Genomic DNA, 12,787 nt, shown 5'->3' on the forward strand with positions numbered 1-12,787 from the left:
CCACCCTCTCTAAAACAGTCAGGAACGCCTCAACATCATCCCCCGGGGTCATCTTCTGTAACGCTCTCCTTACAGTCTTCCTGACGTATGCATCATCACCTGGACTTGTCGGAGCCATCGCCTTGCCATGGATTGCCTCTGCAAGTATCTGCTGTTGCTGTTGGCGATGCTGATCCTGTTGCTGCTGTTTCTGGGGCTGAACCTGTTGTATCAGCAGCTTAGTGGTCTCTTGTTGCTGCCGTAGCTGGCTCTGCAAGTGCTGCATGCTTTGCTGGCTCTGCACCAGGTGCTTAATTAGCTCTTCCATGCTACTGGACGTCTCCTGCAGGCTGGCAGCCTTCACCCAAGACATCCACCGGTCTCTGTGGCAGGTACACGTGTTCCTGGAATCTTGCACGCACTCTCGCACAAACTGTGGTAAGACGCCTCACTTTCTCCATGTTTTTTCTGCAGGCTTTATTATATGGCATAAAACCCTGTGTAACATACCTGGCGGCGTCCTTGCATGGTGGTCCATCTCCCACTGTGCAAGAGCGCGCACTTGATCTCCAGTCCAGAATGTCTCTCTGGCTTCCCTCCATGCTGTCTGTTTGTGTCTGTTTCTGCTGCTTAAGGGCGGCGCCCGATCACTTCCTGCTTTTTGTACCTGCTGTGGGTCACACCCCTTGTGCGTCCTCAGCCTATTGCTGTCTGTCACCTGGTATATAGCTCAGCTGCTCCCATCTATCCCTGCCTGAGCATAGTGTTTCATTCAGTGTGTGCTTTCACTCTGAAGATGCCAGGTCCCGTTCTTTGTCTCCTGTCTTGCGGTATCAGTTCCCGTGTCTGAACTGAGTCCTGTCTATGTCTCCTGCCTTGCGGTATCAGTTCCCGTGTCTGAGCTGAGTCCTGTCTTTGTCTCCTGCCTTGCGGTATCAGTTCCCGTGTCTGAACTGAGTCCTGTCTGTGTACTCTTGCCTGCTGCCTTTCCTGGAGGCTGTATTTCCAGGCCTGTCTGAACACGCTCCTAGCCTGTTCCTCCCGCCTTCTAGGGGCCGATTACCTAGATCCGTTCCTGTATCTTGTCTGTCCTGTCTGAACACGCTCCTAGCCTGTTCCTCCCGCCTTCTAGGGGCCGATTACCTAGATCCGTTCCTGTATCTTGTCTGTCCTGTCTGAACACGCTCCTTGCCTGTTCGTCCCGCCTCTCTGGGGGCCAATTACCCAGACCTGCTCCTGTATCTTGTCTGTTCTGTCTGAACACGCTCCTTGCCTGTTCGTCCCGCCTCTCTGGGGGCCGTATTCCCAGACCCGCTCCTGTGTCCCGCTCCTGTGTCGGTCTCGTCCGTACACTCAGTTCCAGTCTGTACTCTCTCCTATCTTTCATCTGTCTTTTCTCTATGTCCGTTCCTTTCCTTTTTCTGCAGAGTCTGAACTCGTACCTAACTCCTGCCTGTTGTCTCTGTACTCCCGTTTGTGAGTTTGTGGTCCACTCGCTACTTCACTGCAAGTACCCTGTGGGTGTCTGGCTCTGCCTTTCCCTTCCTGTCTGTTCCGTGTGAACAGAGCCCTGTCCCCCCTACTCAGCCTTGCCTGCTCTGACTCCTTTGCTCACTGCTCCGGCGGTTCTAGCCTGCTCTGACTCCTTTGCTCACCGCTCCGGCGGTTCTAGCCTGCTCTGACTCCTTTGCTCACCGCTCCGGCGGTTCTAGCCTGCTCTGACTCCTTTGCTCACCGCTCCGGCAGTTCTAGCCTGCTCTGACTCCTTTGCTCACCGCTCCGGCGGTTCTAGCCTGCTCTGACTCCTTTGCTTACCGCTCCGGCGGTTCTAGCCTGCTCTGACTCCTTTGCTCGCTGCTCCGGCAGCCTTGCTCCGCTCTGACCCTTTTGCTCGCTGCTCCGGCAGTCTCGCTCCACTCTTGCTCACCGCTCCAGCCGGCCTCGTCCTGCTTTACTCTTGCTCACTGCTCCAGCAGTCTCGCTCAGCTTTGATCCTTTGTTCACCGCTCCTGGCGGCCTTGTCCTGCTCTACTCTTGCTCACCGCTCCAGGCGGCCTTGTCCTGCCCTGTTCTCGCTCACCTCTCTGGGCGGCCTCACTCTGCAGTGTTTGTCCGCCACATCTGTGGCTCTGTTCCTGAGTCCCAGTGTGTACTGGGTCCTATCCCGCCAGTGTCCCTACCTGCTAGTGCCTCCCTGTCTGCACTCTAGCTGTGCTTGCCTGTACCCCTCTGCCTGTATTGTTCCTGAGTCCCAGTGTGTACTGGGTCCTATCCCGCCTGTGTTCCTACCTGCTAGTGCCTCCCTGTCTGCACTCTAGCTGTGCTTGCCTGTACCCCCCTGCCTGCTTACCCGCCTGCCTGCATACCAGTCGTGCCTGCCTATACCCACCAGTCTGTGTGCCAGCCTACCAGTCTGTTCCTGTATTCCCCTGTGTGGGTCAGCAGCCGTGTCCGGGGTCTGTCGTGGAGTAGCACCTGGTCCCTTTGCTCGGTTCCTCCTTGGTGCACTGGCGTCGTATGCCGTCGTGCGACCCTGGTCGGATCGGGTGAATACCTAGTTAAGCCCCTCCAGGCATTCACTCTCCGGCACGGTCCAGTGGAATCACTACAATCACACGCACACGCCGCTCAGCCCGGGCGTGTGCATAACAGCATGCTCAGGCCATGGTTCCCGTTGAGCCCCACGGCCTTCGCTCTGAGAAGTTTTCCAGCGAATACATGCATTAAAATAAATAAATAAATTTTTTTTTCCTTAGCTGAGTTCGAGGCGAATTACGCACCGTCCAGATGGATCTATCAGCTCTCGTTCCTGCGGATCCGCCACGTTACTATGGGGATCCAAGACAGTGTCGTGCATTTGTGGAGCAATGCATGCTACACTTTAAGGCCTACCCTCTCTATTTTCCTTCCGATTGGGCTAAAGTGGCCTTTATGATTGACTACCTAGCGGGTGATGCCTTGAAATGGGTCACCCCCCTATGGGAAGCATGGGATCCTGTCGTCCTTGACCTGCAGGCCTTCCTGGTGGCCTTTCGTATGGTCTTCGAGGACCCTAACCCTGAAGCCCCTGCTGAAGCTTCACTTCCCAATATCCCGGAGCAGCCCCGACGGGTAATGTGTGTGGGTAGCGCAATAGTCCTCCAGCCCAATGAGACTACTGCCCACCCAGAATCCTCACAGGGTGACTACGCTTTCCGGAATACTTCTCCCAACCTCAAGAGGCAGTCCAGACGTGCTAGACGTAGAGGCAAGCCGTCACGCCAGGGTCTGTCCTCCCTGAGACCTCCTGACCCCAACCTTGAAGTCCCTACTGAAGCTTCATCTCCCTGTATCCCGGAGAAGCCCCAACGGGTAATGTGCATGGGTAGTGCACCAGTTCTCCTGCCCGAAGAGACTTCTGCCCATCCAGACTCCACACAGGAGAACTTCCTGCACCCGGCATCAGATGCTTCACCCACTTTAACCGGTGTGCATGTCCAAGGATGCTCCAAAGCTGTGGTTACCTCAGAGTCTGTGCACCTCTACTACCTGGTGGAGGACCCCCTGTTGCCTCCTGAATCCTCCGGGATACCACTCGATGACAAATGGAGAGAGACTTCTCTACACCCGGTACTCGATACTTTGTCCGCTTCGTCCTGTGAGCCTGACAATGGGTACCCCAAAGTGGTAGTTACCCCCGAGTCTCTACACCCCTCCGACCAGGCGGAGGACCTCCAGTTGTCTCCTGAACCCTTCGGGGTGCTACCTGGTAGCGAAAGGACAGAGACTCTCCTATACTCTGTACCTGATACCTCGCTCGCTTCGTCCAGTGAGTCCAACCTAGTGTACTCCGAAGCAGAGGTTACTCCCGAGTCTCTACACCCCTCCGACCAGGCGGAGGACCTCCAGTTGTCTCCAGAACCCTTCGGGGTGCTACCTGGTAGCGAAAGGACAGAGACTCTCCTATACTCTGTACCTGATACCTCGCTCGCTTCGTCCACTGAGTCCAACCTAGTGTACTCCGAAGCAGTGGTTACTCCCGAGTCTCTACACTCCTCCGACCAGGCGGAGGACCTCCAGTTGTCTCCAGAACCCTTCTGGGTGCCACCTGGTGGTGAATGGACAGAGACTTTCCTATATCCTAGATCTGATACCTCGCTTGCTTCGTCCAGTGAGTCCGACCTAGTGTACTCTGAAGCAGAGGTTACCCGTGAGTCTCTACACCCCTCTGACCAGGCGGAGGACCGCCAGTTGTCTCCAGAACCCTTCGGGGTGCCACCTGGTGGTGAATGGACAGAGACTTTCCTATACTCGGTACCCGATACCTCGCCTGCTTCGTCCAGTGAGTCCGACCTAGTGTACTCTGAAGCAGATGTTTTCTCTGAGCCTCTGCACTCTTCTGACCCGGCGGAGGACCTCCAGTTGTTTCCTGAATCCTCCGGGGTACCACCAGATAACAAAGAGACAGTGACTTTTCCTCATTATGTACCTGATAACCCGTCTATTTCTTCCTGTGAGCTTGACAAGATGTACCTCGAAGCAGAGATTACCCCCAAGTCTCTGTCCCCCTCCAACCCGGTGAAGGACTTCCAGTTGTCTCCTGTACCCTCTGGGGTGCCACCTGAAAATATGTGGAGAGAGACTTCCTTGTGTGCTGTTCCTGGTACTCCACCCGTTTCGTCTGTTGCTGAGGATGGCTGGATAGGAGGTAGCATCCTAGCTAACCAGATGAGATCAGTTTTTCCTGTGGACAGTGGAAGTGATCTCCTTGAAGTGAACGACTGGTCCTCGAATTCCCTGCGGAAGATTCTGGCAGGCCTGAAGAAGAGGGGGCGTAAGGGGGGGGGGTACTGTAACATACCTGGCGGCGTCCTTGCATGGTGGTCCATCTCCCACTGTGCAAGAGCGCGCACTTGATCTCCAGTCCAGAATGTCTCTCTGGCTTCCCTCCATGCTGTCTGTTTGTGTCTGTTTCTGCTGCTTAAGGGCGGCGCCCGATCACTTCCTGCTTTTTGTACCTGCTGTGGGTCACACCCCTTGTGCGTCCTCAGCCTATTGCTGTCTGTCACCTGGTATATAGCTCAGCTGCTCCCATCTATCCCTGCCTGAGCATAGTGTTTCATTCAGTGTGTGCTTTCACTCTGAAGATGCCAGGTCCCATTCTTTGTCTCCTGTCTTGCGGTATCAGTTCCCGTGTCTGAACTGAGTCCTGTCTATGTCTCCTGCCTTGCGGTATCAGTTCCCGTGTCTGAGCTGAGTCCTGTCTTTGTCTCCTGCCTTGCGGTATCAGTTCCCGTGTCTGAACTGAGTCCTGTCTGTGTACTCTTGCCTGCTGCCTTTCCTGGAGGCTGTATTTCCAGGCCTGTCTGAACACGCTCCTAGCCTGTTCCTCCCGCCTTCTAGGGGCCGATTACCTAGATCCGTTCCTGTATCTTGTCTGTCCTGTCTGAACACGCTCCTAGCCTGTTCCTCCCGCCTTCTAGGGGCCGATTACCTAGATCCGTTCCTGTATCTTGTCTGTCCTGTCTGAACACGCTCCTTGCCTGTTCGTCCCGCCTCTCTGGGGGCCAATTACCCAGACCTGCTCCTGTATCTTGTCTGTTCTGTCTGAACACGCTCCTTGCCTGTTCGTCCCGCCTCTCTGGGGGCCGTATTCCCAGACCCGCTCCTGTGTCCCGCTCCTGTGTCGGTCTCGTCCGTACACTCAGTTCCAGTCTGTACTCTCTCCTATCTTTCATCTGTCTTTTCTCTATGTCCGTTCCTTTCCTTTTTCTGCAGAGTCTGAACTCGTACCTAACTCCTGCCTGTTGTCTCTGTACTCCCGTTTGTGAGTTTGTGGTCCACTCGCTACTTCACTGCAAGTACCCTGTGGGTGTCTGGCTCTGCCTTTCCCTTCCTGTCTGTTCCGTGTGAACAGAGCCCTGTCCCCCCTACTCAGCCTTGCCTGCTCTGACTCCTTTGCTCACTGCTCCGGCGGTTCTAGCCTGCTCTGACTCCTTTGCTCACCGCTCCGGCGGTTCTAGCCTGCTCTGACTCCTTTGCTCACCGCTCCGGCGGTTCTAGCCTGCTCTGACTCCTTTGCTCACCGCTCCGGCGGTTCTAGCCTGCTCTGACTCCTTTGCTCACCGCTCCGGCGGTTCTAGCCTGCTCTGACTCCTTTGCTTACCGCTCCGGCGGTTCTAGCCTGCTCTGACTCCTTTGCTCGCTGCTCCGGCAGCCTTGCTCCGCTCTGACCCTTTTGCTCGCTGCTCCGGCAGTCTTGCTCCACTCTTGCTCACCGCTCCAGCCGGCCTCGTCCTGCTTTACTCTTGCTCACTGCTCCAGCAGTCTCGCTCAGCTTTGATCCTTTGTTCACCGCTCCTGGCGGCCTTGTCCTGCTCTACTCTTGCTCACCGCTCCAGGCGGCCTTGTCCTGCCCTGTTCTCGCTCACCTCTCTGGGCGGCCTCACTCTGCTGTGTTTGTCCGCCACATCTGTGGCTCTGTTCCTGAGTCCCAGTGTGTACTGGGTCCTATCCCGCCAGTGTCCCTACCTGCTAGTGCCTCCCTGTCTGCACTCTAGCTGTGCTTGCCTGTACCCCTCTGCCTGTATTGTTCCTGAGTCCCAGTGTGTACTGGGTCCTATCCCGCCTGTGTTCCTACCTGCTGGTGCCTCCCTGTCTGCACTCTAGCTGTGCTTGCCTGTACCCCCCTGCCTGCTTACCCGCCTGCCTGCATACCAGTCGTGCCTGCCTATACCCACCAGTCTGTGTGCCAGCCTACCAGTCTGTTCCTGTATTCCCCTGTGTGGGTCAGCAGCCGTGTCCGGGGTCTGTCCTGGAGTAGCACCTGGTCCCTTTGCTCGGTTCCTCCTTGGTGCACTGGCGTCGTATGCCGTCGTGCGACCCTGGTCGGATCGGGTGAATACCTAGTTAAGCCCCTCCAGGCATTCACTCTCCGGCACGGTCCAGTGGAATCACTACAATCACACGCACACGCCGCTCAGCCCGGGCGTGTGCATAACACCCTGCAGCTCCAGCAAAAATAGACATAGCCTTACTGGCAACACAACAAAGCAAAAGATAAACGATAGCACAGTCCATAGCAGTGTGGGGTTTGCGCACATAGGTTGTAGTCCCAGCTTTCAGCTCCTCTCTGAGCTGTGGACTTCCAGTCTGGAGTGTTCACCACTCCAAACTCAACAGAGGAAAAAAAACAAGACTGAACATTTAAATGTTGCTCAGCCACACCCTGAAGTGGAGGTATGAGGAATGACTTCCCTCCCATTTCTATGTCATTCCCATAAAACCACACCCTTTAAAAGAGTTAACCCCCCAGCATATAACATACTGGCCGAAAGTTTATTGGTTTCAGTTCACACAGGCTAGCAATCTGCGTGACACATACCTCCCCTCACATATCATACTAGTGACTCTGTCACATCTTGTACATAGGGAGCAGTATTATAGTAGTTATATTCTTGTACATAGGAGCAGTATTATAGTAGTTATATTCTTGTACATAGGGGTCAGTATTATAGTAGTTATATTCTTGTACATAGGAGCAGTATTATAGTAGTTATATTCTTGTACATAGGAGCAGTATTAAAGTAGTTAGTAACATAGTAACATAGTTTAAGGTTGAAGGAAGACTAAGTCCATCTAGTTCAGCCCATAGCCTAACTTGTTGATCCAGAGGAAGGCAAAAAAAAAAACATGCGGCAAACACTAAGCTCCACATTGGGGAAAAAAATTCCTTCACGACTCCATACGACAATCAGACTAGTTCCCTGGATCAATGCCCTATCAAGGAAAATTCAGTTTTTGTCCCCTTTTTGAATATTGGCACCACATTTGCTATACGCCAGTCCTATGGTACAGACCCTGTTATTATGGAATCTTTAACCCCTTAATTACCGGGGACGTATTAGTACGCATATTTGCGTACTGCCCGTTCAGTGAGGGTTGCTGCGCTGAGCCCTCACTGAACGGAGCACATGTCAGCTGATTCTTATATCTTACATTCTGACATGTGCCCGCAACAGCCGCGGGTGGAATCGCGATCCACCCGCGGCTGTTAACATATTAAATGCCGCTGTCAATCTCTGACAGCAGCATTTAACGCGCGCTTCCGGGTAGCGCGTCATAAGCCCCGCCCACCGGCGACCCCGTCACGTGATCGCGGGTCACCGATGGGTGGACATGACAACCCAGGGTCTGCAGCAGACGCCTGTGGTTGTCATGATCTTGTCGCTATGAGCGCCACCTAGTGGTCGGCGCTCATAGCACAGGACCATTTCTGCTGCATGCAGGGGACCTGCTCGTCCCCTGTATGTAGCAGAGGCGATCGGATAGTTGCTGCTTCTAGTCTCCTATGGAGACTATAGAGGCAAGCAAAAAGTAAAAAAAAAAAGTTTTTAAAAATATAAAAAAAATAAAAAAAATATAAAAGTTTAAATCACCCCCCTTTTGCCCCATTCAAAATAAAATAATAAAAAATAAACCCCACATACACATATTTGGTATCGCCGCGTTCAGAATCGCCCGATCTATCAATATAAAAAAATTATTAATCCGATCGGTAAACGGCGTAACGAGAAAAAAATTCTAAACGCCAGAATTACGTTTTTTGGTCGCCGCAAAATTGCAATAAAATGCAATAACGGGCGATCAAAACATCGGATCTACCCCAAATGTTATCAATAAAAATGTCAGCCCGGTGCGCAAAAAATAAGCCATCAACCAGCCCCAGATCACGAAAAATGGACACGCTACGGATCTTAGAAAATGGCGCTATTTTTTTATTTATTTTTTTACCAAATTTTGGAATTTTTTTTCACCACTTAAATATAAAAGAACCTATAGATGTTTGGTGTCTATGAACTCGTAATTACCTGTAGAATAAGAAGGGCAGGTCAGTTTTAGCATTCAGTGAACGTGGTAAAAAAAACAAAAAAAAAAACAACTGTGGTATTGCACTTTTTTTGCAATTTTACCGCACTTGGAATTTTTTTCCCGTTTTCCCGTACAGGATATGGTAAAACTAGTAATGGCGTTGAAAAATACAACTCGTCCCGCAAAAAATAAGCCCTCACATGGCCATATTGACCAAAAAATAAAAACGCTATGGCTCTGGGAACAAGGGGAGCAAAAACGAAAATGCAAAAACGGAAAATGCTCCGGGGCTTAAGGGGTTAAAGATTAAAAATAATGGTCTATCTATGACGTTACTTAATTCCTGCAGTACTCACGGGCGTATCCCATCCGGGCCCGGGGATTTGTCAACTTTAGTGATTTTTAGACGCCGCCGTACTTCCTGCTGGGTTAAGCAAGTGACATTTACTGGAGAATTTTTGTTATCACTGATCATGTTTTCTGTCATGCGATTTTCTTGTGTAAATACGGTTGAAAAAAAATCATTTAGCATATTGGCTTTTTCCTCATCCTCATCCACCATTTTACCCAGACTATTTTTAAGGGGGCCAACACTATCATTTTTTAGTTTTTTACTATTTATGTAGTTAAAGAATATTTTGGGGTTATTTTTACTTTCTCTGGCAATGATTCTCTCTGCCTCAATCTTTGCTGCCTTGATTTGGTTTTTACATAATTTATTTAATTTTCTATATTTATTTATTGCCTCATCACTACCTACTTGCTTTAGTTCTCTAAATGCTTTCTTTTTGTCACTTATTGCGCCCCTTACAGCTCTATTTAGCCATAGTGGTTTCCTCCTATTTCTAGCATGTTTATTCCCATAGGGTATATATTGTGCGCAGGTCCTATTCAGGATGCTAATAAATGTCTCCCATTTGCTTTGTGTAGTTTTATGTCTCAGGATATCGTCCCAGTTTATTGCACTAAGATCATCTCTTAACCGTTGGAAATTTGCCTTCCTGAAGTTTAGTGTCCTTGTAACCCCTCTACTACACATCTTATTAAAGGTTACATGAAAACGTATTATTTTGTGATCACTATTACCCAAGTGACCCCCAACTCGTATATTTGATATGCGGTCTGGCCTGTTGGTTAATATTAGGTCTAGCAGTGCCCCCCTTCTTGTTGGGTCCTGAACCAGTTGTGAAAGGTAATTGTCTCTCATAGTAGTCAAAAACCTATTTCCTTTGCTTGAACTCCATGTTTCTGTCCCCCAATGTATTTCAGGGAAGTTGAAGTCCCCCATAATAATGACTTCTTGAGTCGCTGATTCATCTATTTGCTTTATGAGGATATTCTCCGCTACTTCCATTATTTTGGAGACTTATAACAAACCCCTATCAGTAATTTATTATTTTTTCCCCCTCCCCTTATCTCCACCCACAGGGACTCTACATTTTCATTAGATTCACATATATCCTCCCGCAAGACAGGTTTTAAGGATGATTTTACATATAAACACCCCCCCCTCGCTTGTTTGTACGGTCATTTCTGAACAGACTATAGCCCTGTAAATTAACTGCCCAGTCATGGCTCTCGTCCAGCCACGTCTCAGATATCCCCACCATGTCATAATTATTTTCCAACAAAATTAATTCTAATTCCTCCATTTTGTTTGTGAGGCTTCTGGCATTAGTGTACATGCATTTTATGTATCTCTCTGTACCTCTATTCCTTCTTACTTTATTGACTGTTCTAACCCCACCCCCAATTTCTTTATTTGTGCCCAGGTCACTATCTGCACTATCTTCCCCACCTATAAAATGAATACCCTCCCCCCCAATCCCTAGTTTAAACACTCCTCCAACCTTCTAGCCATTTTCTCCCCCAGCACAGCTGCACCATCCCCATTAAGGTGCAGCCGGTCCCTAGCGTAGAGTCTGTAGCCAACTGAGAAGTCGGCCCAGTTCTCCAGGAACCCAAATCCCTCCTTCCTACACCAGTTCTTGAGCCACTTATTTATCTCCCTAATCTCCCGTTGCCTCTCTGGCGTGGCACGTGGTACGGGTAGTATTTCAGAGAATAACACCTTGGAGGTCCTTGCTTTCAGCTTGCAGCCTAATTCCCTGAAATCATCTGTAAGGACCTTCCACCTACCTCTAACTTTGTCATTTGTGCCAATATGCACCATGACCGCTGGGTCCTCACCAGCCCCTTCCAGTAATCTGTCAACCCGATCAGCGATGTGCCGGACTCGAGCGCCAGGTAGGCAGCACACTGTTCGACGATCCCTGTCTTTGTGACAGATTGCCCTATCTGTTCCTCTAATAATTGAGTCCCCCACTACCAGCACCTGCCTGGCCTGCCCTGCTCTCCTATTTCCCTCCTTACTGGAGCTGACACTCCTCCGGCTTTCAGGGGACATGCCTTGCTGCAGTAGTGCTACCCCTGTACCGTCACTCCCCTCATCTGCCAAGTTTGCAAACTTATTGGGGTGTGCCAGATCAGGACTAGCCTCCCTGGCACTCTTCCCTCTACCACCCCTTCTAACTGTCACCCAACTAGCGACCTCACTGTCCTGCAGCTCCCTACTACCACCCTCCCCCACATCTACCCCAGTGAGCAGCTGCTCAGTGAGCAGCAGACTCCTTTCCATGTTGTCAATGGATCTCAGTGTTGCCAGCTGCTCATTTAGATCCAGTATCTGGGCTTCCAAACGCACAACATGCACACATCTCGCGCAGCAGTAAGCAACCCCGACCGGCTGTTCAAGGAATACATACATGTGGCAAGATGTACACTGGATAGCATTGTCAATAATGGAGCTCATTTCCTAATGGGGATTGCAATATACAGAATGTTAAGTAAAAAGTAAAGTAAAGAAATTAATGAAATACAGTCAGCAATTCAGTCCAAAGTCCTCCCTTCCAAACTCCCTGAATCCAAGTCACTGAAAAACAAGTCACACACTTACTTTCCGGACACACGCAGCTCGTTCACACTCGCAAATTAAGAGATTTAAAGAGTTTTTTTTTTTTCCCCTTTTCCAGCAATGCACCCTTCACCTCAATGCACTTCCAAAGTTATATTCTTGTGCATAGGGGGCTGTATTATATCAGTTATATTCTTGTACATAGGAGCAGTATTATAGTAGTTATATTCTTGTACATAGGAGCAGTATTATAGTAGTTATATTCTTGTACATAGGAGCAGTATTATAGTAGTTATATTCTTGTACATAGGAGCAGTATTATAGTAGTTATATTCTTGTACATAGGAGCAGTATTATAGTAATTATATTCTTGTACATAGGGGCAGTATTATAGTAGTTATATTCTTGTAGAGAGGGGCAGTATTATAGTAGTTATATTCTTGTACATAGGGGGCAGTATTATATCAGTTATATTCTTGTACATAGGAGCAGTATTATAGTAGTTATATTCTTGTACATAGGAGCAGTATTATAGTAGTTATATTCTTGTACATAGGAGCAGTATTATAGTAGTTATATTCTTGTACATAGGGGCAGTATTATAGTAGTTATATTCTTCTACATAGTGGGCAGTATTATAACAGTTATATTCTTGTACATAGGAGCAGTATTATAGTAGTTATATTCTTGTACATAGGGGGCAGTATTATAGTAGTTATATTCTTCTACATAGTGGGCAGTATTATATCAGTTATATTCTTGTACATAGGAGCAGTATTATAGTAGTTATATTCTTGTACATAGGGGGCAGTATTATAGTAGTTATATTCTTGTACATAGGGGGCAGTATTATAGTAGTTATATTCTTGTACATAGGGGCAGTATTATAGTAGTTATATTCTTGTACATAGGGGGCAGTATTATAGTAGTTATATTCTTGTACATGGGGGCAGTATTATAGTAGTTATATTCTTGTACATAGGAGCAGTATTATAGTAGTTATATTCTTGTACATAGGGGACAGTATTATAGTAGTTATATTCT

The sequence above is a fragment of the Phyllobates terribilis genome, unplaced genomic scaffold (genome assembly GCF_046119375.1).
Source record: "Phyllobates terribilis strain yellow unplaced genomic scaffold, ASM4611937v1 Scaffold_2__4_contigs__length_985480577, whole genome shotgun sequence".
Classification (NCBI taxonomy): Eukaryota; Metazoa; Chordata; class Amphibia; order Anura; family Dendrobatidae; genus Phyllobates; species Phyllobates terribilis.